This window comes from Cyprinus carpio, chromosome A4 (genome assembly GCF_018340385.1).
Source record: "Cyprinus carpio isolate SPL01 chromosome A4, ASM1834038v1, whole genome shotgun sequence".
NCBI lineage: Eukaryota > Metazoa > Chordata > Actinopteri > Cypriniformes > Cyprinidae > Cyprinus > Cyprinus carpio.
In genome coordinates this window covers 5,034,091-5,040,815 of record NC_056575.1, presented here as the reverse complement: position 1 = coordinate 5,040,815, position 6,725 = coordinate 5,034,091, and positions in this window count along the sequence as shown.

The following is a 6,725-nucleotide window of genomic DNA, read 5'->3' as shown; positions in this document are numbered from 1 at the left end:
CCCCCCCCCCCCCCCCCACAAAAAAAAAACAACAACAATAATGTTACCACTCTAATATGTCTTGCAATATCCGTGCGTGCAAAGGTTCTGCTCAATCCTCTTGTTCAATATTCTCTGGGTCTTAATCCAGCTCAAATAGATATGTAAATATTGACACCATCCTTGACTAAACTGGAGCAGACAGAGGAACTTGCTGCTTTGGCAAGAGGCGGGGCAGTACTGAAACACTGTCTAAGCTGTTCGCCAATCACAGTGCACTGGGACAGCTAACCAATCACATCACATTTCATTTATTTGGTAGACGGGCCTTCATTAAACCCGGAACTAATCGAGCCGTTTGTGCCAGTATGGGGAGAAAGTTATTGTAATAATGTAAATTATGTAAAAAATTATGCGTTTTTCGAACCACCAAGCATGTGAGCATGTTCTAGTACATCCCCCCAAAAAATTCAAGACATTGTAAAAGAGCATAATAGGACCCCTTTAAGATCTCTACATGCAAACATTCTGTTATGATATTCAACATCTTTGCATATGAGGTTACGCTTGCCTGCTGAAGGGTCTCTTTTCCGACAGGCTGACCCCGTGCAGATGAGGGTATGTTTCCTTTGATCCATTTCTTCTTAGACGGTTTCTTCACCCTAACTGGTGGTGGAGAGTCTGCAGAGGCAAGGGAAGCATTGGATGGGTACAGGGAGCTTGTCTCTAGATTGGCTTGACCTTTTTCTTTGCCCCGCACTTCTTCTTCTTCTCTTAGCTGATGCAGAAGAAGGTGAGGGTCTCCTTGCAGCAGGTGGGGGAGGTGGTCCTCCTCGATGGATATGACTCTACGTAGAGGCCATCCATCCAGTGGCACATCCTCCACATCCACCACAACATTTACACTTTCTGAGTCCCCAGCTAGTTTTTCAGAACGCCCATCCACCTCCAGCTTCCCATCATTCTCTGTGGTGAAGGGTGAACAGAGACCGTTTGCTAAAGAGGAGGTCTTCCTGTTAGAACGCTGTGTCACTTCCTCTTTATCAACTTCTCTTAAATGACAGAGAGAGAGGTGAGAGAATAAATGTTTCCATGTCAGTAAATTATATATGTAGGTATTCTAAGAGAATATTTGTGAGAGTTTATCACTTTCTGACAGATGTTTCTTCTCATTGTATTTCATCGATGCTGTGCTCAGTCTTTGCTAGCATTGAAAGTTTTTGAAGTGGGTTATTGCGTTTCTGTCATGAAATACAAGGAGATTTTTTTTGTTTTAATTTCTCTTATTAGATATACAGATATACACATATAAAAAAAAAAACACTAATTTTCCATTATTAATATTTTCCCCATTTTAGAGTAACAGTAGTCTTCAAAACAATGAAAAAACACAACTGGAAATATGAAAAAATGTCTTATAGCTTCTTCAAACTAAACTAAAATGAGAAATATATACAAACCCGATTCCAAAAAAGTTGGGAAACTTTACAAATTGTGAATAAAAACAGAATGCAATGATGTGGAAGTTTCAAATTTCAATATTTTATTCAGAATACAACATAGATGACATATCAAATGTTTAAACTGAGAAAATGTATCATTTTAAGGGAAAAATAAGTTGATTTTAAATTTCATGGCATCAACACATCTCAAAAAAGTTGGGACAAGGCCATGTTTATCACTGTGTGGCATCCTCTTCTTTTTATAACTGTCTGCAAACGTCTGGGGACTGAGGAGACAAGTTGCTCAAGTTTAGGAATAGGAATGTTGTCCCATTCTTGTCTAATACAGGCTTTTAGTTGCTCAACTGTATTAGGTCTTCTTTGTCGCATCTTCCTCTTTATGATGCGCCAAATGTTTTCTATGGGTGAAAGATCTGGACTGCAGGCTGGCCATTTCAGTACCCGGATCCTTCTTCTACGCAGCCATGATGTTGTAATTGATGCAGTATGTGGTCTGGCATTGTCATGTTGGAAAATACAAGGTCTTCCCTGAAAGAGACGACATCTGAATGGAAGCATATGTTGTTTTAGAACTTGGATATACCTTTCAGCATTGATGATGCCTTTCCAGATGTGTAAGCTGCCCATGCCACACGCACTCATGCAACCCCATACCATCAGAGATGCAGGCCTGCTCCTGCAGAATGCCCAGCTGCCCCTGAGCCAACACTAACGCCTGGCAGGTGTGCTCAAGTTCACGAGACAGCTCCTTGTTGGTCATTTTGAGTTTAAAGTCTCCAGTCAACTCACCTGGTGTTCACTATGAAGGGCACGACATTGTCACTCCAACTGAAAAAATAATGACACAAAGAGAGTGACTTGAAAGCTGTGAGTTAGAAAGATTGTGAGTTGCACAAAAGTATAAGATTGTATAAAATTTTGACTGTTTAATCTTGGAACTAACCCTCCTCTGCTTTTGGAAAAGCTGCTTCAATTCCTGTTCTTTACGGCGGAGCCGCTGCTGTAGGTCTTGTCTGCGCGACTGCAGATTTTCAGAGTCCTGGAAGAAAGAGTTAACATACTAGTTAATTTCAGTTCAGACAGCCTTCGTCTTAGCAATGCACCATTATCTCCAAGCCGAGAACAAGTGATAACAAATGCACAAACTGAAACAGAAACTATAGTTTGAAACTAAGCAGACTAGGCAATATATCAGCTGTATGAACTGCGCACATACACTAGTGATCAAATGTTTGGTGTTGGTAAGATTTTTTAAAATGTTTTTTTTAAAGACGTCTCTTATGCTCACTAATGCTGCATTTTTTTTTACTAAAAAATACAGTATAAACTGTAATGTGAAATATAATTACAATTTAAAATAACTGTTTTCTATTTAAATATATTTTAAAATGAATGTTTGTTTTTTTTCTAGTGATGGCAAAGCTGAATTTTCAGCAGACATTTTTCCAATCTTCAGTGTCACATTATCGTGCTGAAGAAACTCAGTATTATTCTTATTCTTATTATTATCAATGTTGAAAATATGTTGAAATATTTTTGTGGAAACTCTTTTTCAGCTTTTTACGGCTTATTGCTGATAGAACATTCAAAATCCGAAGAACAGACACTTATCTGAAAAATTATTTTTTTGTAAAACATTATAAATGTCTTACTGTAATTTTGAATCAATTTAATATCTCCTTGCTCACACTGTCGCTCCATTTCTTTAAAAAAAAATAATAATAATCTTACGGACCCTGAACTGCAGAACAGTAACATAAAACAATTAAAAAGAAAAAAAAACCTTATTTCGACCTTATTCATAAATTATCCATTAATCACCTGACTCCCCAATATAATCTGCAAATTTCAGTGTCATGTGTGGCTGCTTTCCTGTGCAATGAGACAATTGTGTTCAATGTTAAAACATACATTTAGCTTAAATCAATCAAAAGGCATAGATATGGCACAAACAAGCTTCCACATAATATTATACCCCAATTTCATTATTTACATAAGACTTGAACATAAATAGGTGCACCCCCTAGGGCAAACGGTGTTAAAACACAGGGATAACTGGAGCCTCTTCAAAACTCATTGCTAACAATCAAGCTCTCCATCATCCTGCTGGAAAATGTCTCTCTGCAGACACTCCTCATTCTCTGACAGCGGTTCATCTCCTGAACTTCTGATCAAGAGCTTCTGTGAGTCTTGTTTGAGAGGGTGAAGTCATTAGTTCCTCTGTCATGGAGAGTCTCTGTCCATGAAGGAAGAAGTGGAAAGTTACTGGGGAAACAAACATAGAAAACACCTTGAAAAGTTCATTTGCATGTTACTAAAAAATATTGTACCAAATAACAAATCATTTTTGAAGAGCTCTTCTTTCTGGAAGGAGATGATAAACATACTAAATCCAGAGGAAACCCTCCCAGCGTCAGGTATCCATTTTTGTCAAGATCTAGTGAGTCAAAGACGCTCTCGAGTTCCTCAGTGGTAAGTGGCAATTTTTGTGTATACATACAACAAAAAATTACACTAAACAAAATATTCTACTAACCCAAATATACAAATTATACAATAAAAAAAAAAATACATTAAAAAAAAAAAGTAAAAAAAATAACATATTAATTTCAAATAGGATGTGTTAAAAAAATGGATACCTATGCATCTAAATCTTTAGAACCAAAAACAAAACTTTGATGGCAATAGAATGGCTAAACAACACTAAAACAACATTTGAATAGACAGAGCTGTTTGGTTATATAAAGCAATGACAGATGTGATGTGATGTGATGTGATGTGATGTGAATAAAATAAAATAAAATAAAATAAAATAAAATAAATAAAATAAAATAAAATAAAAGAAATAAAAGAAAAGAAAATAAATAATAAAATAAAAATAAAATAAAATAAAATAAAATAAAATAAAAAATAAAGTGGTGAAAAATGTCCCCTTTAAGGACCCCTATACTTTACCCTCATATCCGTGCGTGTGATGAAGCCCTTTCCTTCACTATAACAAATCTTCAAAATCCTGCCTCCTTATTCACACTTTTCCTTGACTGCGGCTGCTTCTCATCCTGGAGACGCGGATGCTTCTACTCATGGTCTGAGCCACTGTTGAGGACAAAGTGTTGATCTAACATGTTCAGTCTCTGACATGATTCCAGCACAGCTTACTTTGACCGTCTTCAAACAGGTCAGGGTGAAATGCAAGCGAGAAACATGACAGCAAACATATGAAAAACATGGATTCAGTACTGTATATAAAAACAATAAAGGCATAATTTGAAAAACCAAGTCTTGTGCATCATAGGGAATAATATTCTGAATATTTTACAGTTTGTTAGATACAGTTTTCTCAAACGGTGTCAGAGTTTAATTAATTTAAGTGGATAAAGTATATAAAACATGAAAAACATGGTTTCATTATTGTTTTTAAAAACAATAAAGGCATAATTTGAAAAACCAAGTCTTGTGCATTATAGGGAATAATATTCTGAATATTTTACAGTTGGTTAGATACCTTTATCTCAAACGGTGTCAGAGTTTAATTAATTTAAGTGGGCTACAGTATACTAAAACATATGAAAAATAGGGATCCAGTACTCTATATCAAAACAACATTAAATGCATAAATCTGAAAAAACCAAGCCTTGTGCATCATAGGGAATAATATTTCTGAATATTTTACAGTTGGTTTAATACCTTAGAGATCAAATAGTGTTGTCGTTTAATGGATTTAGTTTATATTATTGCATACATTAAAAGTTGTAAAATTATTATAAAACCACATAAAATGGTAATTCCAGAAATGGAGCGTGGTGCAATAAACTAGGATGTTTTTTGACACATTTTATATGGTTTTATATTATAATGTCACCGTAGTTAAATGTTTAATTAATTTAAATGGTTATTTTTTTTACTCTTTTTTTCCCTATAAAATTAAGCCTTGTGCAACGGTAAATGGCATTTATTTCTGACTATCTGAGTTAGTTTGGGCTCAAAACATAACAGCCACAAAGAGTTCTACTGTCAAAAAAAAAAAACGAATGTCCAATGAATGTCAGTCAAACTAACTTTACCGCCGTTGTAAAGCGAACGTTACTATTGTTGACAGCACTGATTTCAGCCAACATCTCCCAGATATTTTCTACTGTGGCGGTCACACTAGCTCAAGGGGCGGTCACACTAGACTTTGAACGTGTGCGAATGCGTCAGACCGGAAATGCAAGCTCAAGGGGCGGTCGGGGGGGTCCATATTTTTTTTACAGTCTATGGCGGTCACACTAGACTTTGAACGTGCGAAATTTTTTCGGACACCGCTGCGAATATGGGGCGGGAGCAGGTTAACGGTCTCCCCTCAGTTATCACAACATGGATTAATGTGCTTGTTACGGTGCCTTTTGCGACGGCGTCGAAAGCGTTTTTTATTATGTTTTACTCTCTGTCTGTCTCTCTCTCTATATAAATACATACACCACTAATGCAATAAAAGATTTAAAATGTGTCCTCATTCAAATGTACCATCTGTTCCTGTTTCCATTGACACTGCGAACCATGCAATTATGTCTTTCACAATTTAATAAAATAAATAAATACATACATAAATAAATGAAGATTATTAATGAATGAATGAATAAATATGTATATATTTATTTCTGCATTTATGCATTCATTTATGTATTTAAATATTTCATTATGTCTTTCACAATTTATTTATATATTTCAACATTTATTTAATTATTTAATTTAGCGTAATCTGGCCCTCCATAGTAATGTATCTGTGAATAAATGAATAAAAAACATTACAGTAAAAAACACACAAACACAAACATGTGGTGACACAAGGACAAGACTCTTGTCTGCTGCTCTTGACAATAAGAAGTGTTTTGCTGCCATCTGCTGGATGAATTACACATTACAGTGTTAAACACACTTACACAAATGTCTTTGATATGATGCCAAATGAATATTTTTAGAACAGATAACAATGTTTATTTACAAATCTTGTCTAAATAGCCTTCTGCTGTTGTACACAATCAGTCCAGTTCATTTGATAACGTATTAACACACTGTTTATTGTGCTCTTGATTAGAACATCATAATGAAGTAAAATCCACCTAATATTATGCACATTTGTTTCTTTAAAAAAACTTTAAAATGTGCAGTTTATTCTAATTTATACATTTATAGCAAAAATCATTTTAAAATAAAGTTTCAGTAAGTGAGCAGTCAGTCATCAGTGCTTGTATCTGCTGTGTTCAGGTTCAGGTTTTGATGCTGAATATAAGCTGCAGTGTT